The 26,851-nt window shown below is 41.0% G+C and overlaps 1 protein-coding gene across 2 annotated transcripts in view; it reads left to right on the forward strand.

Annotated features, from left to right (window-relative positions):
- Nucleotides 1–10,661: 10,661 nt before the first annotated feature.
- The window catches only part of Znf431l (Zinc finger protein 431like), a 30,292-nt gene continuing 14,102 nt past the window's right edge, over nucleotides 10,662–26,851 (forward strand). The window contains exons 1-6 of one of the 2 annotated variants that reach the window (XR_010062737.1): nucleotides 10,662–10,765; nucleotides 12,384–13,864; nucleotides 14,358–14,497; nucleotides 15,307–15,439; nucleotides 15,841–16,028; nucleotides 17,362–20,649. The gene's annotated coding sequence lies outside the window, so the exon portion shown is untranslated. Of the gene's footprint in view, nucleotides 10,766–12,383; nucleotides 13,865–14,357; nucleotides 14,498–15,306; nucleotides 15,440–15,840; nucleotides 16,029–17,361; nucleotides 20,650–26,851 lie in introns of those variants that run through there. The other variant, XM_063280779.1, reaches the window with a different exon arrangement.

Below are 26,851 nucleotides of genomic sequence, written 5' to 3' on the forward strand. Positions count from 1 at the left end.
CACTGATACACCAGTTGCTTGTGTATGTCTTATGTATGAAAATCTCCTTCAGTCATGAGGAAGAGTTTTCTTTAAAATATCATCCTCAGATGCAACAGAAATAACCAAGTCCCACAACTCCTGTAGTCAATAACATGCCTGTTCTCCACTGGCAGCCACCATGGCCCTTCCACCTTCGTGCGTGCTCCTGTGTGATATCAGAAGAATCAAACGCCTCAGTCTTTTCTCTGAAGATGCGATTAAAGGTTGTGGTTGAAAGAATAAGAGAAAAAGAATAGGCTAGAAAAGCATCTACCACAAGTCCAGCACGGCAGTATGGGGGCTTTAATTTCCCTAGAATCTTTATTAAATGTCAACTCTGCATTATAAAGGGTAGGGAAAAAGGAAGAGACGGGGGGGGGGGGGGCATTTGAGAAAACTATTTACGTAAGAAAGTATTTCTAGTCTTGAAGTCATGCTTCCCAGAAACATTCATTCTGTATATTCTCCTCACCGTGCCTCCCTCCACCTCCCCTACCTAGACAGTGGCTAATGATCACATACACATTTTAAAGCTGTGCAGTTTCTTTCTACCTGTGACAGTCCGAATGAAAATGGCTCTCATAAGCTCTTAAGGAATGGCACTATAAGGAGGTGTGGCCTTTATGGAGGAAGTTTGTCACTGTTGGGTGGGCTTTGAGATTTCAGATGCTCAAGCCAGGCCTAGTTGCTCCCTTTCTCTTCTTGATGTCTGCTAATCCAGATGTAGAAATCTCAGCTACCTCTCCAACACCATGACTGCCTGCATGCCATGTGCTTCCCACCATGATGAAAATGGACTAAACCTGTGAACTGTAAGCCAGCCCTAACAAATTGTTTTCTTTTATAAGAGTTCCTATGGCCATGGTGTCTCTTCACAACAGAAGAAACCCCTAATAAGACACTACCCATTTGATTTGGGGGACCTTCTTAGTTAGGTTTTCCTGGGATCCCAACTGAGGGCTGAGGAAAATTCTTAGGGCAGGTGGGCCTCTTACCTGTTTCTTATTTTATTTTTTGAGACAAAGTATCACTATGCACCTCAGACTAGCCTCAAGCTTCCAAACCTCCTGCCTCATCCTCTTGATTGCTGTTATTGTAGGTATGCAGCATCGAACCAGAATAGACTCACAGACTCCACTCTGGAAACATCAGTGTTCTGAACAATCAGGAATGGGTTCAGGTAGGTTAGGTAGAACAGTCCTTGTTTGTATGAGTTTCCAATATTTAATATCTCAGCTCAATGTCTCAGCTCAAAGATGTTTAGTGGTAGGAAACTTTGAGAAATAGCCAGTGCGGGCACTCTGACAGTCATGAGAACTGACAGCTTGATAGAGTTAGTGGTAGCTGGCTGACTGCCAGTCCCACCATCAGCCAGACCTCACATTGGAGCTGAACAGGAGCCAACAACTTCAGAATTCCTGGTAACTTCCAAGATGTCTTTGTGCTCGTAGCCTTATTAAGTATTTAATATTTATTATGATGCCCTTGGGCCATCAAGAAGAGTAATTATACTCTGTTCTTTCTGAATCCTAGGGCAAGCACTTGCATAATACACTTAATTAACATTAAAAATTAATAACACTTACTGAACTCTTTGTGCCAGGACTCATGTTCCATGCTTTATAGGGATTATCTCATTGTAGAAATGTTCCCATATAAAACAACTTTAACCAAAAATATTTTGGTACTTAAGCTTTAGTTGGCTGAAAATTGTACGTATTTGGAAAACCCATGTATTAAGAGGCTTCGGTTAATTGGAAAGGAAGAAGTCAAAATATCACTATTTGCAGATGATATGATAGTATATTTAAGTGAACATAAAAGTTCCACCAGAGAACTACTAAAGCTGATAAACACCTTCAGCAAAGTGGATGGGTATAAAATTAACTCCAATAAATCAGTAGCCATCCTCTACACAAAAGAGAAACAAGCCGAGAAAGAAATTAGGGAAACGACACCATAATAGACCCAAATAATATAAAGTACCTTGGTGTGACTTTAACCAAGCAAGTAAAAGATTTGTACAATAAGAACTTCAAGCCTCTGAAGAAAGAAATTGAAGAAGACCTCAGAAGATAGAAAGAACTCCCATGCTCATGGATTGGCAGGATTAATATAGTAAAAATGGCCATTTTACCAAAAGCGATCTACAGATTCAATGCAATTCCCATCAAAATACCAATCCAATTCTTCAAAGAGTTAGACAGAACAATTTGCAAATTCATCTGGAATAACAAAAAAACCCAGGATAGCTAAAACTATGCTCAACAATAAAAGGAATTCAGGGGGAATCACTATCCCTGAACTCAAGCAGTATTACAGAGCAATAGTGATAAAAAACTGCATGGTATTGGTACAGAGACAGGCAGATAGACCAATGGAACAGAATTGAAGACCCAGAAATGATCCAACACACCTATGGGCACCTGATTTTTGACAAAGGAGCAAAAACCATCCAATGGAAAAAAGATAGCATTTTCAGCAAATGGTGCTGGTTCAACTGGAGGTCAACATGTAGAAGAATGCAGATCAATCCATGCTTATCACCCTTTACAAAGCTTAAGTCCAAGTGGATCAAGGACCTCCACACCAAGCCAGATACACTCAAACTAATTGAAGAAAAACTAGGGCAGCATCTCGAACACATGGGCACTGGAAAAAATTTCCTGAACAAAACACCAATGGCTTATGCTCTAAATCAAGAATCAACAAATGGGATCTCATAAAACTGCAAAGCTTCTGTAAGGCAAAGGACACTGTGGTTAGGACAAAACGGCAACCAACAAATTGGGAAAAGATCTTTACCAATCCTACAACAGATAGAGGCCTTATATCCAAAATATACGAAGAACTCAAGAAGTTAGACCACAGGGAGACAAATAAACCTATTAAAAAATGGGGTTCAGAGCTAAACAAAGAATTCACAGCTGAGGAATGCCGAATGGCTGTGAAACACCTAAAGAAATGTTCAACATCTTTAGTCATAAGGGAAATGCAAATCAAAACAACCCTGAGATTTGACCTCACACCAGTGAGAATGGCTAAGATTAAAAACTCAGGTGACAGCAGATGCTGGCGAGGATGTGGTGAAAGAGGAACACTCCTCCATTGTTGGTGGGATTACAGACTGGTGCAACCATTCTGGAAATCAGTCTGGAGGATCCTCAGAAAATTGGACATTGAACTGCCTGAGGATCCAGCTATACCTCTCTTGGGCATATACCCAAAAGATGCCCCAACATATAAAAAAGACATGTGCTCCACTATGTTCATCGCAGCCTTATTTATAATACCCAGAAGCTGGAAAGAACCCAGATGCCCTTCAACAGAGGAATGGATACAGAAAATGTGGTACATCTACACAATGGAATATTACTAAGCTATCAAAAACAATGACTTTATGAAATTCATAGGCAAATGGTTGGAACTGGAAAATATCATCCTGGGTGAGGTAACCCAATCACAGAAAAACACACATGGTATGCACTCATTGATAAGTGGCTATTAGCCCAATTGCTTGAATTACCCTAGATGCCTAGAACACATGAAACTCAAGACGGATGATCAAAATGTGAATGCTTCACACCTTCTTTTAAAGGGGAACAAGAATACCCTTGGCAGGGAATAGAGAGACAAAGATTAAAACAGACACAGAAGTAACACCCATTCAGAGCCTGCCCCACATGTGGCCCATACATATACAGCCATCCAGTTAGACAAGATGGATGAAGCAAAGAAGTGCAGGCCAACAGGAGCCGGATATAGATCGCTCCTGAGAGACACAGCCAGAATACAGCAAACAAAGAGGTGAATGCCAGCAGCAAACCACTGAACTGAGAATAAGACCCCCGTTGAAGGAATCAGAGAAAGAACTGGAAGAGCTTGAAGGGGCTCGAAACCCCATATGTACAACAATGCCAAGCAACCAGAGCTTCCAGGGACTAAGCCACTACCTAAAGACTACACATGGACTGACCCTGGACTCTGACCTCATAGGTAGCAATGAATATCCTAGTAAGAGCACCAGTGGAAGGGGAAGCCCTGGGTCCTGCTAAGACTGAACCCCCAATGAACTAGATTGTTGGGGGGAGGGTGGCAATGGGGGGAGGATGGGGAGGGGAATACCCATAAAGTAGGAGAGGGGGGAGGGGGATGTTTGCTCGGAGACCGGGAAAGGGAATAACACTCGAAATGTATATAAGAAATACTCAAGTTAATAAAAAAACAAACAAACAAAAAAACCACACAAACAAATAAACAAAAACTGACTAGTAATTAAAAAAAATAAATAAAGACTTTTGAAATCAATGAAAATGAAGGCACACCATACTGAAACTTATGGCACACAATGGAAGCATTGCTAGAAAGAAAATTCATAACTCTTTTGAGGGTCTCCATAAAGAAATTGGAAAGATCATGCACTAGCAGCTCAATAGCTCATCTGAAAACTCTAGAACAAATGCACCCAAGAGAAGTAGATGGCAGGAAATCATCAAAATTAGACAGAAATCAACAAGGTAGAAACAAAAAGAACTGCACAAAGAATCAAAAACTAGGAGCTAGTTCTGTGAGAAAATCAACAAGATAGACAAAACTTAAGCCAGATTCATGATAAGCACAGAAACAGTATCCTAATTATCAAAATCAGTGATGAAAAGGGAGATATAGCAACAGAAACTGAGGAAATTAATACAAAATGATCAAATCCTACTACAAAAGTCTATAGTCAAGAAAGTTGGAAAACCTGAATGAAGTGGATGATTTCCTAGAGAGATACCAGGTACTAAAGTTAAATCAGGATCAAGCAAACCATCTAAACATTCTCATAACCGCTAATGAATTAGAAGTCATCATTAAAAGTCTCCCGGGTGTTGGGGATTTAGCTCAGTGGTAGAGCGCTTGCCTAGCAAGTGCAAGGCCCTGGGTTCGGTCCCCAGCTCCAAAAAAAAGAAAAAAAGAAAAGAAAAAGTCTCTCAACCAAAAAAGCCCTAGGAATAGATTGTTTCAGTGCAGAATTCTATCATACCTTCAAAGAAGTTCTAATACCAATAATCCTCAAACTATTCCATAAAAGAGAAACAGAAGGAATACTACTCAATTCTTTCTATGAAGCCACAGTTACACAGCAAACCAAACCACAAAAATAACCATCAATAAAAGAGAACTACTGACCAATTTCCCTGATAAATATTGATGCAAACATATTCGACAAAATTCTTGCAAACTGAATCCAAGAACATATCAAAAGGATCACCTCCCAATGTCCTGGTTTGTTATGTGAGTCACCTTGACACAAGCTGGAGTTATCATAGAGAAAGGAGCTTCCCTTGAGGAAATGCCTCCCAGGAGTTTCAGCAATAAGGCATTTTCTCAATTAGTGATCAAAGCAGGAGTGCCTCCTGTGGGTGGTGCAATTCCTGGGCTGATAGTCTGGGGTTGTATATTAAATCAAGCTGAGCAAGCCAGGGGAAGTAAGCAAGCCAGTAAATAACATCACTTCATGGCCTCTGCATCAGCTCCTGCTTCCTAACCTGCTTGGTTACATTCCTAATTCACTTTGGTGATGAAGAGCAGTGTGGAAATGTCAGCTGAGTAAACCCTTTCCTCCTCAACTGGCTTGATTTCATGATGTGAGTGCAGGAATAGAAACCTTGAATAAGACAATTGTGATCAAGTATGATTCATCCCAGGAATGCAGGAATGGTTCTACATGTGGAAACCCATCAACGTAATCCACTATATAAACAAACTGAAAGGAAAAAAAAAAACACATGATATTTCACTGATGCTAAAAAGAACCTTTGACAAAATACAACACCCATTCTTGTCAAAATTATTGAAGAGATCAGGAAATCAAGGTGCATACCTAAATATAATGAAAACAATATATAACAAACCTATAGCCAAAATCAAACCATATGGAGAAAAACTCAAAGCAATCCCATTAAAATCTGGAACAAGACAAGGCTGCCCATTATCTACCAACATATTCAATATAGTCCTCAAAATTCTAGCCAAAGCAATTAGGCAACAAAAAGAGATTGATCAAAGGGACACAAATTGGGAGGGAGGGAGTGAAGATATTACTATTTGCAGAGGATATTATAGTACACATAAGGAACCCCAAAAGTTCTACCAAAGAGTTCCTACAGCTCATAAACGACTTCGACAATGTGACTTGATATAAAATAAACTCAAACGAATGAGTAGCCCTCCTCTACTCAAAGGATAAAAGGTATGAGAAAGAATTAGGAAACAACAGTCTTCAAAATCGTCACAAATAATATAAAATATCTTGCTGTGACTCTAACCAAGCAAATCAAAGTTCTTCAGGAAGGGAACTTTAAATCCCAGAAAAAAGAATTCAAAAAAGATTTCAGAAGATGAAAAGATATCTCCTGCTCATGGATTAGCAAGATTCATATAGTAAAAATGGTCATCTTACCTAAGCAATCTACAGATTCAATGCAATCTCTATTAAAATCACAACTCAATTCTTCACAAAGTTAGAATAAACAGTTCTCAAATTTATTTGAAATAAGAAAAATCTAATTATAGCAAAAACTATTCCCATCAATGAAAGAATTTCTGGGATCCTCCAGACCCTGTCCTCAAGCTATAGTGTAGAGCAATAGTGATAAAAACAACATGAAATTGGCACAGATACAGGGAAGAAGATTAATGGAATAGAATTGAAGACCTAGAAGTGAATCCACACAGTTATGGTCACTTGTTCTATCCAGTGGGGGGAAAAGTATGCTCAACAAATGGTGATGGTTCAACTGGTGGTCCGCAAGTAGAAGAATGCAAATTGATCCATTTTTAAATCCTAATACAAAGCTCAAGTACAGGCAGATCCAGGACCTCCACATAAAACCAGATATGCTGAATCTAATAGAAGACAAAATGATGAGCAGCCTTGAGTACTTGGGCACAGGGTAAAACTTCCTGAATGGAACACTAATGGCTTATGCTTTAAGAGCAACCATCAACAAATGTACCTCATAAAACCGAAACATTTCTGTAAAGCAAAGAACCCTGTCAATAGGACAAAATGTCAGCCCACAGGGTGGGAAATGCTATTTATCAACCCTATATCTGATAGAGGGCTAATATCCAATAAACAAAGAACTCCAGAATGTAACTCTAGAGAACCAAATAATCCTATTATAGAGTAGAGTACATACTTAGAGAATTCTCAACCAAGAAATCTCAAATGGCTGAGAAGAACCTACAGAAATGTTCAACATCTTAATTATTAGGGACATGCAAACAAAATGATCCTGAATTTCCACCTCACACCAGTCTGAATTGCTAAGTTAAAAAATCCATTTAAAGCAGATGTTAGAGAGGATGCACAGAAACAAGAACACTCCTCCATTGCTGGTGGGATGGGAAGCTGGTTAAATCACTTTGGAAATCAGTCTGGTGGTTCCTAAGAAAATTGGAAATAGTTATAACTGAGGACCTAACTATACCATTCCTTGGACTATACTCAACAGATGCTCCAACATATAACTAGGACATATGTTCTACTATGCTTATATCAGCCTTATTTATAATAACCAGAAGTTGGTCACATCCCAAATGTCCCTTAACAAAATAATGTATACAGAAAAATGTGATAAATATACACATTGGAGTACTATGCAGCAATAAAAACAATGACTTCATGAAATTCACAGGCTAATAAATGGAATAAGAAAATATCGTCCTGAGTGAGGTAACCCAGTTGCAAAAGAATATTCATGGTATGTACTCACTAATAAGTAAATGTTAATCCAGAAGCCCACAATGCCCAACATACAACCCACAGAACATTTCGTGCATAAAATGTGAGAAGACCAGGGTTTAAATGCTTCAGTCCTGCACTGAGTGTGTAACAGGATGACTGTGGGAGGTGGAGTGATAGTGGAACCAGGAGGAAGAATAGAGGGGGAAATAAGCTACACAGCATCAGGATCTCGAAGAGATATGCGAGAGTTACAGATGGTCAAGTAATCGAATGAAAAATGTGTAGCAGGGGAGGAATGAGGAACTGGGGATTGCCACCAGAGGCTCCCAGACACCAGGGTAAATAAGGCTCCCAGGACTCAACAGGCATGATTACTACGAAGAAGAAGAAGAAGAAGAAGAAGAAGAAGAAGAAGAAGAAGAAGAAGAAGAAGAAGAAGAAGAAGAAGAAGAAGAAGAAGAAGAAGAAGAAGAAGAAGAAGAAGAAGAAGAAGAAAGAAGAAGAAAAGTTGCCTACCAGACTGGCCTGAATGCATGCCTATAGGGAACTTTCCTAATTATTAATTGGGGTAGGAATGCCTTGCCTCTTTACTATGGGTAATGTGATCCCTGGGCAGGTGGTTCCTAGTATCTTAGTATAAAGAAGGTAGAATGCCAGAGGGAGCAAGCCAAAAACCAACCTTCACCTGTGGTCTTGGCTACAGTTCTTGACCTTTGGTTTCTGCTGTGGCTCCCCATTTTACAGTCACTTTACATGGAAAGTGTTGGAGGAAATGAACCCTTTCTTCTTTCTTCTTGACTTAGTTCTATGTATGGTGTTTATCACAGCTTCAGAAAATCTAACTTAAGAAAGACCCTAAGTTAGAAAAGACCACTCACCTCCTTCAGTCCCTTAAGTGACCCTTCCCTTGGCTATCACAATAAAGAGTATTGTTTTCAAGAAGGTCTAACTCTATACAATGGTGGTACCACCCTAGATAGATTGGGGCCAGTCTTGTTAAGTTTAACCCCTTCTGGTCACACATAAAGTTGACCAGGTTTTGGGGTGAATCCAGCCTTCTGTGAGATCAAAGGTGTCTTGTTCTAAGACGAGTACAGTCATTCATTCACTAATGCTCTCTATCTGACAGATCACCACTAAGAGATAGTCAGGGTCAAATCACTGACCAGAATCAAACATCATCCTCTAGAACTTCCTCAGAGCTGCAAATAGACAAGGGATCTTGTTGATTGGTCATAAGATGACAGTGCCTAACAAGCATAAGAAATATTATAAGGTAAAGAGTGTCAGTGAGAGGCTGGAGACTAGAAATTACAACGAGAAGAGCCCTAAGAGTGGGAGATGGCATTGATGCTGAAGGCAATGACTAATAATTCTGAAGTAGTAACATGATGATTTTAAGGGATTAGGATGAGAAAAGAAAAACTATTTTAGTATTTATATTCCAGGATTACTGAAGAGACAAATTGAGATAAAAATCATAAAAGGGGCTGTGAGAACTAAAGTTATCCAAACATGACCAGAGAAGCTATTTTGGAGTTGTGTAGCCAATAAGTACACAGTAAATCTTCATTTACATTCTCAATTATTTTGGTTGCTGTTTGGTTTGAGGTGTTTTGGGTTTTTTGTTTGTTTGTTTGTTTGTTTTGTTTTGTTTGGTTGTTTTTTTTGCTTTGCCCTACTTTCTCAAAATGTGCCTGGGAAGAGTAGGTTTCATTGAGGAAATCATATGTGACTTTCCCTTCCAGGTTGAAGATTCCAGAATGAACATTGTTCAATGTATTTTTTTCTCTATCTTTTCAAACATATAAATCCACTGCCTTCTTGGATGCTAGCTTTCTGTGCGCTGAATAAATGGATGAAGAATTTATGATGAAAATGTGACAAAGTCTCTCTGTCTCAGCCCACAGAGGATAGTCGCTTACCCTGGAGTGTCCCAAGCAACAGAACGTTTTGTCACAGCATCGCAGTGTCAGTCAGAAGCTACCGTTTTACTCTTTTTACTCTGGATCTAATAAAAAAATAAACCAATTTTTATGAGGATGGATGAAGTAGGTTCTATAAACCAATAGGTATAACTCAATCTTAGGGTTCAAGTGAAAGTGAACCATCCACTAATATATGTATGTTATCTTGTGTCATTTAGGCTTTGGCAACTTGACACAAACTACAGAAATCTGACCAAGCAGAAGGATCTTAATTGGCTTATAGTCTCTAGGGGAGCATCATGATTGATTGATACCCCTAGGTACAAGGTCATGGCTGTATATATGTATATATACATAAACAGGCAACATCAAGGACAGCAAGCATGTAAGCAGCTTTATTCCATGGTGGCTGCCTTGTTTCTTGCCTCAAGAGTCCTGCCATGACTCTTCCATGAATTCTACTTATGGTAGAATATGTTGGGATATTTAAGCTAAATAAACCCTTTCTTCAGCAAGTTCTGTTTGGTCATGGTGTTTTACATTCCAGCAAGAGAAAGCACACAATACTGTGTGACTATACAATGAAGGATAATAGTCTGCAGCTTGTTGCAATTCAAATGATTCCACGTAGTATTATTAAAGTTGAAATCTTTATTGGAGTTTGGTTATCAACTATCCAAGAAAGGGTAATGTATTTGAAGATTGAACCCTAGCATGTGGCCCTGTTTGGTCAAGTTGTAGGAAATCAGGGAAATATAGATTAGCAGAAAGAAATTGGTCATAGGGGAATCTAGGGATTGCTAGCAAGGTATAAACAACTTGCTCAGGTCTATACCTTTTCATTGAACATATTTTCAGATCTTTAGGACTCAATGCAAAGAAAACCTGTGGGCTGTACCCAGCCATCATTGTTCCATTTCAGCTCTAACCACAAAGAGTACCATTGTGAGGTCATTGACCTTCCAACTTACAATTCCTGTCCTTACAGGGAATGCTTTTGCTGTTGGTTGGAGAGTATTTGGATTTCTAGGCTCGTGAGCCACTGCATATGGTTCTTCATGAATTGTTGAGTCTGAACATAGTGAGTTTCCTTGACATTTCTATGTTTCAGTTTGGAGGTTTTTGTTTTATGGATTTAAACAATCTTTCTCTTCCTGTCCTTTCTTAGTTTAAAGTATGAACATAGACATTTTTATTTTCTTTGTTAATTAGAATTTGACTCCATTTAAAATGTCTTACTTTGCTTGATTTTATTTCTTTCACTGTAGGAACATTAGTTTATATTAACTACACAACATGAGCAATCTCGCAGTGATTTTTCCATACATGCACATGAAGAAATTTGACCACCTTCCAATCCCTGATCACACTGGCTCTTGACCAGATCTTCTAATTCCCTCAGTGTTTCCATTTTTTGTTCACTTAGTTTCCAAATACAATGCAAATTACTCCAAGTCTTCCTGCTCAGAAGACTGACAGGAGCTATTAAATGGTCTCTTCAGCAAGGTCACCATTGTGTCTCTCTGCTTCAGAAGAATGCCTCCTCCTACCTGGTTATTTTAAGATCAAAAAGGCAAAAGGCATGATTCCATGTAAGGGGCAAAGGCAATGCTCAAATCCCATTATTTTGATGCTAATTATGGAAGTGGGCATCTATAAAGAATCCAAAGACAGAAGAAAGTTAAATCTAAAAAAAGCCTTTTTTTTTTTTTTTTATTTCCAGGAAGAACTTTCCTTGGTGCTCCACTGTAGCCTGGCCCTCTATCAATCCGGGTACATCTGTCTGTAGCTATCATTCCACAGACTATAGTCTGCCTTAAGGAGGGTGAATGCTGCACAGGAGGTAGAGGCAATAATGATTTTGTTAAAGCAAAGTGTCATGCCTGGGCTCTTGATTCCTACTAGATAAGGAGCTCAAAGAACATGTCCAGGATCAAAAATTGCCTAATTTTGGAATGATTTGCCTAGCATTCCACTGAACCCATGTCCAAACATCTGCCTCTTTGGGAAAACACAGGGAAATTATAATGTCAATGATTCTCCCTAACTTTACAACCTAGGCTTGAGTAAAATTCTTCCTTGAATCTTAGGCTTTTCATCTGTTAGAAGGGAGACAGTGGGAAGCAAAAACTTCATGGTACAGCAGCAAATCCCTTTTCAGGTTCCTTCCTGTTCTCCAAGATGTTGATGAGAGGGTGTTTCTATCGTATATGACCTTCTGATTAGACTACTGGAAAGAAAGGCTTTGGTGCTCATTGGTGAACAGTACCTCTGTCTCCCTTTTATTGTATAATGGTTTTGCCTGTTAGAATTGCTACCTAGTGTTTAGTGTGGAATTTGCCAACATATGCTCTGTCTAAATGACAGTGAACATTTTATTAAGAGAGAATGTTCTCCTTGGACTCTGATATACTACAGTTCAGTGACTTGGCATCTATCATGTAGCTGGTTCTGGGTGTGTCCATTGAGGTACCATTAATGTGTAAATTTAAAAACGTGTGATAGGAGTTGATGGCAGCATACCTTCAAGTACATGGTAGAGGTTGACCACAGCTTTTGCACCTCAGTCATTGATGTGACACTCATCTGTGGCTATGCCCATGTGTAACAGCAACCAATAATTTTTGAAGCATTGGGAACATAGATCATGTACAAAACAAAAGCACTCCTTTCTTTTCTTTTGTTTACTTTTCTTCTAGGTTTCATGGAACAGGCTCTTCTGGAGCACATGCTGGCCTCACCATCACTACATAGCCAAAATTGGCTTGAATGTTGCTCATCATGCTGCCACTTTCAAAAATTTTATAATTAGTATGGGCTCATCTTTATGAGATTCTACTGATTTTCCCCTTTAAAAAATGTGTGTAAGCTGACTTTGGAGGGCTCTGATCAGGCAGGGCACAGCTAAGTTGATTGTGTCTAGATGTGTTGTATGCATGTCTGTGTTAGGCCAACTGATTTTTCAAACTTCAACCTCAATACAGCAATAGTAAGATTTTGGAACTCACAAGTAGTAGAGACTTGCTACAGTGCAGAACATGTGGCCTTTAGCAAAGGGATCTATAGAATGATTTCATGCTATTTTTTGACTATCTTAGAATACCTCTACAGTGCCAATTAAAAACAACTCTGTTATGCAATCTGCTACCTTGCTCTTGCCATGCCAACATTAAGATGCACAAGCAATCAATTTCTGTTGTTTGTAAGGAGACAACTAAAGCATATTTTGAGAGTAGAAGGGCCTATGTTGCCAGGATACTGCTTCATCTTTCACATCTCTTGTTTATAGTGTCCTGGCTGACAGGTATTTCCTTGGTCATGTTAAACATGTCAGCCCCCTGTCCATGGATCATGGGCTTTGGTGAGAAGACTCAGGCCTAATAAGGACATGGGATGAATGGTGTCCTCTTCTTTGCAGCCCCACAGATTATGGTTTCACACCCTGGGGCACTACAAAAAAACAATATTTTGTCATAACTCCCAACTTAGTAAGGAGCTAACGTCCTTTACCATCCATTAATCTTATTTTAAAAATAACAAACTGAATACTTTGAGTATAGACATGAGTTACTAAAAACTTATAAAAGCTGGATTCCAAGTGAAAAACAAAACACTCTCCATCTACTAGCTAGTGTGTACCAGAGCACATACATGAGGACAGACAAAGCTCTGGAGTTCATTGACATTCTTAGGATTTCCGGTTTGATGTTTAACATGGAAAGGGTCTGTATTAAAGTTTCAGTGTCAAAGTTCCCACAGAGTGTCCAGTGTTTGAATGTTGTTCCCACCCAGTGTCACTTTTTGAGGAAAGTTAAGGGCCTTGGGCTGTGGGCCTAGCAGAAAAAAACAATGGATCAATGGACAATATTGGAAACAAACATTTGAGTGTAAGCAGCCCTCTACTGCCCCACTGAGGAAGAATCTTGGAAACAGAAAGCCAGAAGAACCAATGGGCTCTGCCCAGCCACCATTGGTCCATTTTTGCTCCGACTTCACAAAGAAGCATCGTAGGACGTCATAGATACCTGTTCACTTACAGATCTGCCTGAGACTGTCTCCTGTACCTACAGTACTGAAGTTGGCATTTGGTTGAAAAGCTACTAGAGTCCGATGCTGAAAGATTCTACTGGAACTTCCAGGAGCTGTTAAACATTGACATAGTGCATTTATCTCCACTTTGGTGACTTTAATTTACCTTTTTCATAGTGATTTCCATATTTGCTGTCTTGATTTATGCATTTAAATTTTCCATGTTCTTTATTATCTTCCACACTACTTTTTCTTAATTTTAAGTTGTGTTTGATAAGTTAGAGAATTTTATTTTCATTTATATGTATAAGTATTTTGCCTTTATGTATGTTTGAGCACCATGTCCCTGGTGTCTTCCGTGGAGGTCAGAAGAGGAAATCAGATTTTCTGAAACTGGAATAGGACATGGTTGTGAGTTCCTATCCCACACCTGGAATTAAAACAATAACATGTTCACTTACCATAATTGGGCTTTTAAACAAACCCAAACTCTTATTAAAACTACCCGTAGTTGCACTTCCAGAAAATCTGATGCCCTGTACTGACCTTCAAAGGTAATAAATAATATTACATAAAAAGTTTTGTATAACTTTTTAAAGTGACGTATTGTGCTTGTGACTGTGCTGTGTATGGATGCCCTATAGGCCAGAAGTATACGATCTTCTAGAACTGGATTTAGGGTACTTGTGGACTACCTGACCTGTATCCCAAGAACCAAATGCAGGTCCTCTGCAGAAATCATAGACATTGTGGACTCCAAAGCCAGCTCCCCAGCCTGAACCTAGTGAGTTTTGAAGTGTCTGTTGTGTTATCAACTCCTCTTGAACCTGATTTTCTTGCTGTGTTGGTTCACAGTGATTGCTGAGATCAGGGGAGAGGGAGGCTATCCTTTTCAATGAACAGTTCTTACTGTCTGTGATCCTTTGTTTGAGTTGAACCCTGTCAACATGGTCTGGCTCTCAGTTTGTATCTACTGCTTTAGAAGGTATTTCATTGTCTTCCCAAGCATTCAATGTGCTTGACTAGGTTGTCTGACTTTTTTTTTTTTACTTTTTATTATATTTATTAATTAGTGACTGTGACAACTACCCCACTTTCCAAGAAAATTTTTTTTGATACTGCTACAGTGTGCTGCAGTATCATGGTAAGGGGCTGTAAGTGGCATGAAATATAAGGACCACAATTTTTAACTGCAAACCATGATGGTGTGTAATGATTAAATGAAAATATTTGTTATGGATGGTCAGATGAATATTCCAAAATATCATATCTAAGGTATTTTCAATTGTTTCTCCTGTCTTCTTGGGTATTTGTAGCTACAAACATTGTCTTGTGCATGATTTTAAATGTCCCATTTTTAATTCCTCATTGCAATTTTGGTTCCAGTCATATCATGAACAGCGTGATCATGGAGCAGGACCAGCTGGCCTGCTCCTGTATTGATGAGAATGTCATAACTAACTATAAGTTGTTGGCCACCCGGGTTGAAGGGAACTTTTTAGAGGTCTAACTGGCTTTCCATGTCCCCACACTGATCTGTGTGGCTGTAAACATTTTCCAAAACGTCAAGATATATGTCTTGCTTTTCTGCAGGAAAGTCAGCAATGTGAAATCACTTGACCATCCTAACTTTATCAAGCTGTTTCACATGGTCAGACAAGAGAAAACACCTACCAGTTGAAGGATAATGCCTCGGATGGAGAGATACTAGAACAAGTCATTGAAGGTGGGGGTCTTTAAAGGAAAGTCTCTATGCAAGGTTCAAAGGATGTTTGCCGTGATAGTACATGCTGTGCAGTACTGCCATGACCATCACATTTTCCACAGAGACATAAAGACCAGCAAGCTGTTAATCGACAGCAGTAGGAACGCCAAGCTGTGTGATTTTGACCTGGGTAGAAGCTAGCAGATTTCTGGGACACACTTCCTTACAGTGCCCCAGAATTTTAGCCAGCACAGGAACATGAGAGCTGCCCTGTGGATTACTGGAGTTTAGGGGTCCTCCTGTTCTTCAAGGTGGCCAGGATCTAAGCTTTTTGGGGCAAATATTTTGCAGGTGTGAAACTGCAGATTATCAAGCACCACAAACTTTAGCATTCCTTTTTATGTTTCCATTTATTTTTTAAGGTCATCACTGAACTATTGATGGTCAATCCCAGAAGAAATCCCACCATCCACAAAATCATGATGTGCCTCATGATTAGTGAAAGTGAGGCATGTTTATTACCTCCTTCCTGTGTATTTCTGCTTTGAAGTTTTGAAGAGGACCAGAAGCCAGAGAGTAGGAATGTGCAGGCTCTTTTAACAATTTTATGGTAAATATAATCCCCGTATCAGCACCTGATTGAAACATTCTAAGACCTCAAGTGTATCCATGTGTCCAATCCTGGTTTCAAACCATGGAGGTAAATTTAATATTTAGGGGGATGCACCATTCCCTTGTTTTAGAATTAGAACCTCTACAACGGAAATCTGGGACATGTATATTTGAGGGACGAGAGCTATTATAAGTCAAACAACACAGTGTATTAGGTGATAAAATTCTTAAGAACAGGAGAAAGGGGCCAGGCAAGAAAGCTAGAGGGTGGCCCGTTGAGAGCTGGTGGAACAACCAGATCAGGTGATAAATAGCACTCAGCTTAATCAGGAAGCTTTCATGGGACAAAAAGGCCAGTGCAAAAAGGAGCACAAGCTTTGTGCCCATGAAACAGAGAGGCAAGCACATACACCTCTTGCACACTCACACCTGTATACCCCTTATTGATTCTGTGAGACTGGTGTCCAGTCAGCTCTAAGATCTGTCTGTCTCCCTCATACTCCACGATACTGAGGTTATAGACACATCGGCACCACGCATAATTTGCAGGTAGGTTCTGGGCATTTGAACTCAGGTCCTCATGCTTGCACAAAAGTCATTTCACCACTGAACCATCTCTTCTGTCCCTCTAATTTGTTGACTTTAGACAAAAACCTGGCAGCTTAAAACAAAGGTTTTGCATAACACATTCTTCCACCAGCAGGCTGTCAAGATTTTTCCAGCCTTTTGATTATTTAATAGGTAGAGAAAATGAAGCTGACCAAGTCTCCTAAATGGTAACATAATAATAATAATAATAATAATAATAATAATAATAATAATAATAATAATAATATAAGGGTGCTGCTTACTGCCTTGTTCACTGTGGCCTGCTTAGCCTGCTTTTCTATAGCACAAGGGACCCCCAGCCCAGCGATGGCCCCACAATGGTCTGGGCCCTCCCAATCAATGGCTGATGAAGAAAATGCCTTACAGGTTTGCCTGCAGCCCAGTCTTACAGAACATTGTTAAATTGTGGTTCTCTCCTCTGAGATGACTCCAGTTTGTGTCAAATTGACATAAAACTAGCCATAACATGAATGTTGACCAAAAAAAATTCTGAAGATAAACTGAAAGTGAAAGTATGATTTCCTAACTTCCAATCTCAGGTACTAAATTTTTCATTTTTAATTCAGTATTTTTTGACCTTAGCCTGGGAGTCTTTCAAGAAGGGATTTATAATATCGTTCAGCAGTTTAGTGTTTCACTGGGCCACATAAAATTAATGTTTTTGAGAGTTAGAGGCAGCTTAATATGCATAATGTAAGTTTTATTCTATCATCAATGTACAGGTGACCTGGTCTACATTGAACAGTTGTTGTACACGCAAGGCTCTGTGTAAGACTTAAGATGGTGTTGGGATATTATAAAGACAGAATCAGGCATGAGGAGTTCATGGTGATGAGAGTGAGTGACAAGCTGCTCGGGTCTCCTGTCTGAGAGTGGAGCTGCTTCCTCACAGATCCGCGTACAGAGGTGAGGCCAGTCTCAGTCTGTCCCTTCTTCATCTTCCCCAAATAGAGAGAGAGATTGGTCAATTAACTTATCAAAAGTGTGTTTTCAGTTTATATTCTTGTAGAATATAGGTTATATAAAAATTTAGAAATAATACATACATACATACATACATACATGCATATATACACACATACATACATACACACATATATACATGCATACATTCATACATACACACATACAGACATGAATGGCAGGAAAAGCCACACTTAAAAAGGTGTTAGGAACTAACCTGGGGTGGCTCATTACCACCCCATAGGTGCTGAAAGCACACAGTAAGGTCTTTGGTTTAGATGACAATGTTTTAAAATAACACAAGTCACAATAGGACCAGAAACAAGGAACAGAACAAAGATTTGAAAAAAACAGAGCTCTTTTTCTCCTCTCCTCTCTCAGTGTCCCTTCCTCTCTCCTACTCACCCTTTCCCCATGGCAACTTCCCTGGCTTTGGTCCTTGGGGCCAGTGAACTTGCCCACCAGAAAGCATCTTCCCGATAAACCCGTCTTTAATATAAAAAAGGAAATATTTGAAGACGCAATTGCTGATAAAATTTAAAAATTGATTGATACCAGCAACATAACTCAAAAATTCATAAAATATTAAAAAGAAAAATAGATCTGGAAATTAAAAATATAAAGCCTTATAAGTCAGTAATCCAACCAGCTATATCTGTAACCGAAACAACAAGCCTGTCAAAAACCTATACACATCATTGTGTCACACTTGAATTTCTGAGAAGAAATGATTTTGAAGGCAACCAGAGAAATAGTAGCAACATTAATGCAGAAAGTGAAGATAAAAATTATAGTCATTTTCATACCAGAACTTGTAGTAGCTTGAAGGTATCTTTAACATGGCCTACGGGAAGAAACTATGAATCCATAATTGTACACACAAAGTAAAGTAAAGAGAATGAAGACTTGTGCAGGCAGACAAATGCTGAGTGCACATCATCTGTGTAATCAATTCAATCAGTGGATCAATTTCATGATAAAATGTTTTCCAGGCAGGAAAGACTATGACACCAGAGAGAAACCAGGATCCATACTGTGCAGAAAACATATTAAGAATCACATAAATGAAAGTTTAAATAACTTCTATTTTAACATTCTCTAAAAGAAAATTAGCAGTGGTAAAAATAGTATCAACAGTCTATTTGTTTATAGAACACTCAGAGGTAAAATATGTGCAAACGCTAATAACAGCACCACAAAGTTAGGAAGGAACATTGAGAATTTATTGTGCTAAGGTCTTCATAGTGCATATAATTTGAATGTAGACTCTGATTCATTAAAGCGTACACTGTAAACACTGGGACAACTAGAAGTATTAAACATAATCGTGATGCTCTTTTATATGAACACAACATGCCCTCCAGGATAAGGAAGACCTGGGGTTTTAGAACCATGAGGTCCTTTACTGCAGGGACAGCACTGGAGCCTCTAGCGAAGTCAGAGTAGAGCTGACCCGGGAGGTAGTTCTGGCCTTGTTGGAGGACATGTCACTGTAGAGCTGAGCTGTGATGTCTTATGCTTAAGCTCTGCCCAGTGCAGGAGACAGTCCCTTCCTAGATGCGTTCAGATCAAGAACTCTCAGCTCCTTCTCCAGCACCGTCTCTGCCTGCAGCTGCCACGCTTCCTGCTAATATGATGATGGACTGAACATTATCTGAAGCTGAAGGCAGCCCCAGTTAAATGGTCACCTTTGTAAGATTGCCTAGGTCATGGATCACTTCACAGCAATGAAACCCTAAGTCACTGGTTCTTGGTAGCTTGAAGTCTAATGTAGAGAAATTCATTAAATGTTAACAAAATGCTTTTCAAAGAGAATAACTAGGAATGAGCAATAATCCAACTGCAATGATGAAGTGAATAATAAAAATGTCCAATTTATAACTAGAAATGCCACAGATTTTAATATCCAACACATAAAAATACATTAATCAGGAATTGTTTAAACACACCAATTAAAAGACAGCAAGTATTGAACTGGTTGAAAAGCAAATTAAACCTTGTACTGTTTACAAGAATGTTTATGGTGCAAACCTTAACCAATAGAATTCTGAAGTCTCTATACTAATGTGGGACCAAGTAGAACTCAGAAGATAAAATTATGAAGAATGATGTTGCTTGGGAGGAAAAGGCTAATTACTAGGAATATATAGCAATCCAAACAGTAAATACATGGAATGTGAGAGTTTCTAAGGAGGTGGAATAAAGCCTCAAAAAGAGTCCAGGTGGTGGTGGCTCACGCCTTTAATCTCAGCACTTGGGAGGCAGAGGCAGGAGGATCTCTGTGAATTGCAGCCTGGTCTACAGAGAGAGTTCCAGGACAGCCAGGACTACACAGAGAAACCTTGTCTCAACAAACAACAAACAAACAAAAAAAGCAGAAGAAAATGTGCAAACCCACAAATGTAAATTCAGGACTCCCATTTTTGAGCTGTGCTTGGTGGTTTTCATGGCTGTAATCCCAGCATTCAGAAGACAGAGGCAAGATGATTGGATGTTTGACCCGGGCTACCCTCATTCCCAACTGTACAGCCCCAGGCTTATGTGCAGCTGAGCCATCGGGTTCCAGCTAAGACTAGAAAATGGACACTTTTGGGTTTAAACCTCGATTGCCAGATGCCGTCAGGTGTCTGCTGAGACATTAATCCAGTTGGGTTTGCCATAGACCTTGGGTGGACAGCTATGCCCAGGCTGGCAGGGCATGATTTAAACGACACAGGGCCGTTTGCCATCTTGACTATGGGATAAAGAAGGGGGAGTCATAGCTTCACTGACTTAAGGGCAGCCACATGGCTGGCAGCCATCTCTGTAATGGGTCAGAAAAAACAAAAGCAGAAACAATGGACCTCGCTTGGTGGCCCTGACAGCCAAATCTTGTCACATAATAGTAACCCACTTGGTATTAATTGTGAAGGCATCACATTGTTTTCAGTTATTAGAACTTAGTTTTTGTCTTCCAAAAATTATGGTTATGCTCTGTCTTTACTCTTTAAAAGGTATTCATTTTATTTTAACACACAGGGACAGTTTAGAGCAGGATTAGGGTTAGGGTTAGGGTTAGGGTTAGGGTTAGGGTTAGGGTTGGTTAGGGTTAGGGTTAGGGTTAGGGTTAGGGTTAGGGTTAGGTTTAGGATTGGTTAGGGTTAGGGTTAGGGTTAGGGTTAGGGTTAGGGTTAGGGTTAGGGTTAGGGTTGGTTAGGGTTAGGGTTAGGGATTCAACCCATGCCAAATTAGAGTGTTTCCAGATTTATTTGGGGCAAATCTCTAGTGGGCTCATTGATCCCAAGGATAGAGTTCACTAGTCCCAAAGAGGTCAGAAAAGTCGATATGGGGAGTAAGGATAAGGAAGGGTGGGAGAAAGAGAGAAAGAGCAAGCAAGGCAAACAGGGAGAGAAAAATGATGTAATGGGGGGGTGACAGGGAAAGTGGAAGGAAGAGAGGGAAGGATGGAAAGGGGAGGGGGAGGGAGGGAGAGGCAGAGAAACAGAAAGACAAAGAGTATAAAATTTCTGGATTATATAGGAAGAGCTTCTAGGGAAGGGAAAACTTGGCCCCTGCGCTGTAAAGTTCAAGGTACAAGGTGGGGTATGCTAGACACGCCCTGTTACAGGTGGGGACTGAGGAGTGCTGGGAGAACCTGGAGGCCCAGACAGCTTTGGTGTGTTAAATATATGAAGGTCAGCTGATTGTCGGGTTTGAATCCCAACAGCCACAAAACAAAACTCTTGTTTCCTCAAATCTCTCTTTAATTGTTAATATCTTGGCCACCCTTCCACTTGTGGGACAGATTAATGACCCCACTGCAAGTTGAGTATGGGGGTTATGCAAGCTGTATACCTTGATTCCAGGAGAAGAAAGGGAAAGAGCTTACTGAGTTTTGTGGGCTGAGTTCAGGTTGAAGTGAGGACCTGGTGAGCACAGGGTCACCGCCCACAAAAGGGAGGAGGAAGCGGCTGAGCGTGGTAGGTGGCCTGGTGGGTACTTCCTAGGGCTGGGCGGGGAGACAGATGAGAACGCTATTGGAGGACAGGCACAAGTGCTACTGAAATGCAAATCCCTGTAGATCTGGAAATGGTCTGGCCCTGGGCTTGAAGCTTAGGCCGAGAGCTGTGTATCCTCACTGTATCTTCAGCTCACTCTAACCATTACGGAGGTGCTCAAGTCACTCAAGACTACTGGCCAATCAGAGTCTTCACTGGAGGAGCCAATCAGAAGAGAAGGCGGGCATTTCCGTGTGCCTTGTTGCAGGATTCGCTTAGTGGCCAAGCCTTCTTAAATGGTCCTGGCTGCTGTGCTCTGTGTCCCTCGGTTGGATTCTGTGAGGCATGCTCAGGCAAGCTCCAAAGTTGCGACATGGTGAGCACATTGTCAGGGCACACAAAGGGGCAGGAGACGTGGAGGGCCGGCCAGGCGGGCGGCGGGGACGGGGGGTGGGGGGTAGGAACTGAGCAGTGGGAGCTGGTGTGGTGGTTCTTTCCTGGGGCTGAGTGGGAATTGGCCACTACCTGTGAGGTCTTAGCCACTCACTGGACCCAGAGGCAGTTTCTGAATAACTTCCCTGTAGGGGTGCAACTGTGCAGAGCATTTGGCTTGTGTATGGAAAGATCCTTGGCGTGATCCCAAACTCAGAAGCCTGGTTTCTACAAGTTCCGTTCATAGCATTTAACATTAAGGTGTAAGATCCATTTGGAGTTATTTTGTGGAGGTTGTGGAAGGCATCTCATGTGCTGGGTAGCAATCCAATATCAAACTGTAATGTAAGAGTTGAATTGATGATGTAAAGGATTTGCTAAAGGTTAGGAAATAGCGAGGCACACCAAGTAGAATTTAGCTGAGAGAGGACTGCCTGCAAAACACCCCACGTGTAAGTAGTAAGCTAACCAGGCCTGTTAGAGATTAGGATGCTAGGATACACAAGTTTGTTCACCAGGATTGTCCAGAAATATGGCAACAGACCCTGATTTGCAACCAGCCACTAGGCCCCTCTCCATATCAAAGAGCAGGCCTCTAACAAGCTGATCAATGGGGCATTACAGGATCACAATCAACAGTAAGGCCTGGTGAGCAATGAAGGTTTAGTTTTCTTCTTGAGAAAAGCATAGTTCTGCCACATGGGCAAGATGACACCCAATGACAACCATTAGAAAAGGTAAAACAAGGGGCTGGGGATTTAGCTCAGTGGTAGAGCGCTTGCCTAGCAAGCGCAAGGCCCTGGGTTCGGTCCCCATCTCCGACAAAAAAGAAAAAAGAAAAGAAGAGGTAAAACAACAACAAAACATTGTTTTATTGAGTGCTGGCCTGATCAAGCTATGCTTTCCCTCCTTTTCCTGAGATCTCCATGTTTGAGCTCCTTCTGAGACTCAGGGACATGCTTGGCAGAGCCAGTGAGCATCTAGGGCCTAGTCCTTGGGATCCTTCGCTGGGTCCCTGGGTATAGAGATCAAACAGCTCCCCTAAAACCAGGAATGTGCTTGGGGCCAGGGCATTTGGGAGAGGCTGCTTAAGATTCTGAAAAAACAAATCTTCCCTGTTGTGCTTTGCCCTGTAGTTTTCTGTATTTTGATGCTAATTCCCCTGCCCCAAGGACAGCTGCCTAGTCACCTACTCAGAACTCAGGTGACTTCACCAGATCCACCTCCCCATTGAATTTGTAAAGTACAGGTGAGGGGCAGGTACAGGATAGAAGGAGGCCTATCAATGGAGGAGAAGGAAGGATGGGCAGGAGAGAAGTTTGAAAGAGGAGGAGGAGACTAGGACAGAGAGGAAGAGAGAGGAGAGAGGAGAAGCCATGGCAGGTGATGTTAAGAGTCTGCTCTGTGTATTTACAGGTTGTTATCAATGTTCCTAAGGGATGGTTGGTACTGGACTGTGTATGTTTAAGATGGCAATTATATCTTACCAATTGGATCTAAGATTATTGTGTTGTGTGTTATTTATGTGGGGGTTTGAGTGTAGGAAAGTGTGCAGGTGGGATGTGTTTCTGCCAAGATACCTAGCAGGCACTGCTGTGCTGGACCTAGTGGGATAAAAGACCAACAATACCCTCTTTATTTTTACATTTTTACAACATCCCTTCCCACCTTATGGGGCTATGGTTCCCAAGGCCACTATAGGCTTGGTAAGGAATATTTTTGAAATACACTTGAGTTCCTTGTGCAGCACCGTTTGATTAGACTTTTCCTGAGTGTGTCCCATTATATGATGTTTCTGCTAAGTTCGTAGTTTTATCTTTCTGCTGACTCATAGATGTCTCCCGGTTCTTTCCATTTACCTTTTCTAAACCATGTGCAAGATGATATTCTTCTTAAGCTTATTTAGCTAAAGACCACTCCACCCCCACCCCAGTTTTTATACTTTCTAGCTTTTCCTTTTCCTATGTTTTTCTTCATCTTGAGACCTTCCACTTAGGACACTGTCACTAACCTACTGTTTTTGGCACTGGTGTACTTAAGAAACATCCTGGAAATGTTTGCTGTGTAAATGGCCTATTTAAGTGGCCGGACTTGTAGCTTCCAGTTTATATTTAAATTGTTCAAAACTTAACCTGGAAAAAAAAATGGGCTGGGGAGATGGCTCAACAGTTAAGAGGACTGACTGCTCTTCCAGAGTTACTATTTCCAGCAACCACATGGTGGCTCACAACCATCTGTAATGGGATGCTCTCTTCTGAAGTGTCTGAAGAAAACCACAGTGTACTAACATATAAATAAAATAAATAAATCTTAAGGAAAAAAAAAAAAACTTAACCTGGAACCTGAAGCTAAAACAAACTTAAGGGTGACAGCATACATGGAATGTAAAATCTACCGAGGCTAGATTCTCTTTTAGCATTTTAGACCCAGTTAACTGGATCTGTGCTGGTCTTTGCTACTTTGTGGTTTCTTTTTCCCCACTTTTAATCCCCCTCCTCAGCCCCCCTCCCCCCACCCTCGTTTCACCCCCTAACACCAGATAAGAGAGAAACAAGCATGGAGGAGAAAAAGATCCTTGAATCTAGTTCCTTGTACTCGACCAACCAGCATGAGTCGAACAGTCTCTGCTGGGGGCAGTGAAGATGCAAAGCCAAGAGTTAGATTTGGGGGGACTGCTGGTTAATACAACTGCCTGGAGTTTGTTTTTCATAATTTTTCTGTCCCACAGTGCCATAGAAAGCAAAGCCACAAGTTAACAAACAATTCTCCAAAATATGCACAGAATATCGGTTCTTATCCAGAGGCACCTCCCTGTTCCTTCCACCAAGGTTGATAGAACTTTCAGCCCCTCCAATCATCCCATGCCTCAGCAGGCTGATAAATTTGCCTACAGTCCCTGACCCACTATGACTGCCTGGGTACATACAAAGAATAGGGTCAGTTGTAAGGCACAAACAAAATAGCCAAGTGTGGGGAGTCGACTTGCCTGAGACTCCAACATTGAGCTAATTAGGACAGACAAAGAACATATGAAAGCTCACCTAAAGGACAAGCTCAGTGGAAAAAACCTAAGGTTCTAGCTAAGGTGCGGATACCAATCTGGGGGTCAGCATTGCTCAGTAACAAGGCTTGCCAGGAGCGCTGACACAAATCTGGTGGTCCAGCAGGTTTGCCAAGTGTAGGCTCCTGACCTTTTGTTGGGAGCTAGCTCCATACAGACCTTTGCAAACGATCCAGCTTCCTGTAGACCCCTACAGACCCAGGGCTGTGACATTTTGCTGAGAGCCAATTTCCTCCAGACCCACAGATTGTGACCTTCTGCTAGGGCCCAACTTTCTACAAGACCTAGGCCAACAACCCGCAGGAGTGAGCCAACTATCCTGTTGCAGGATGGGACAGCCAAGGAAGAAAAAAAGGTGTAAACAAAGTTCCCGAGGACACTGTATTGGGTTTATCAGGATGACCAAGATACAAGGAACACATTACTCTGTCCCATCCAACGGGACAGTCAACGAGGGTCCAGCGGGTACCGAGAAGAGAATGGGGGACAAGAGACTAGAAGAAGGACGCTAATACAAGCGTCTGATCAAGGTGACAATTTTATTCTTGCTCTGGTCATATACTATAGCAAGACTGGGGGAGGAGGAAATCTTCAGGGGGCTGGGAGATCTGGATGTATTAGCCTAAGAAGAAGTTGGCTCACACCTGCGGGATGTTGTCCTAGGTCTGTAGGAAGCTGACTCCCCCCCAAAGGTCAGGAGCCTCCACTTGGCAAGGCAGTTTCTAAGGAAAACTCACCACCAGATTTGTATCAGCCTTTCTGTAAGCTTAGCTAGAACACTGTTTTTTTGTTTTTCCACTGAGCTTGTCCATTGGATGAACTTTCATATGTCTTTTGTCTGTTCTAATTAGCTCAATGTTGGGGTCTCTGGCAAGTTGGCTCCCTCATTCCTCAGTTGTATTTTTTTTTTTGAACATACTTTCTTGTCCTAGCCCAGTGGCAAATATACTTGCCATTTTCCTAGAAGTGGTACCAAGAGCCCTCCACACCTGAGAGAGTAGAAGTTTCTAATAAAATACAAATTTATCATACTAGGGCTCTGTCTGCCCCTAGGGTGGGGTGGAAGGGCAGAGCTGGGAAGGCTTGTGATGAGTCATGCAATCTCTAATCCTCCAATAGAGGGGCTGCTACTGTTCTCTGGGGAGCCTAGCAATCTGGAGGAGCACCAGTGGGAGGTAGCTTGCAGGTTCTTTCCATGTTCTCTGATGTAGTTCATCAGAGAGCTGTGAGGGAGATTTTGTAGCCACCAGGAATAACAGGTTGGCTCAGCTATCGGTGTCCAATCTCACTGGACTGATGTGGACTGTGAACCAGACTGTGGTGCTGTTGGTACATGTGCTGTCCTGGGCAGAGGGCCTAGTTCTCTGAGCCTCTCTGAGTGTGGGTTCCCTGGGGAGGGGGCTCTGCATCTGGTTAGAAGGTGTGTTGATTATAATATCACTGCCCAGTGTGCAGACAAGCATTGCTCTTGGTGTGCAGAAGACAGATTTCAAAACTGAAAATACGGTTTCTAGAAGTTCTGAAGATTGTATTGCAAATTTATTTTGTGTGATAAATTTTACAAATAGTTTAGAAACTGGTAGGGATGAGGTTATGAGAATCATCCTTTGGCAATACTTGGTTAAAATCCTTTCACCTTTCCACTATCAGCAGCCACAGTGAATGGAGTGATTCAGGGAAATTCAGTTCCAGAGTCCAAAAGCAGTTTCTGAGATGCAGAGGTTTCTCAGGTGTGCAGGGTTGGGTATAGGTGGGTAGGGCAAATTCTACATCATTACT

The sequence above is a fragment of the Rattus norvegicus genome, chromosome 1 (assembly GCF_036323735.1).
Source record: "Rattus norvegicus strain BN/NHsdMcwi chromosome 1, GRCr8, whole genome shotgun sequence".
Taxonomy (NCBI): Eukaryota; Metazoa; Chordata; class Mammalia; order Rodentia; family Muridae; genus Rattus; species Rattus norvegicus.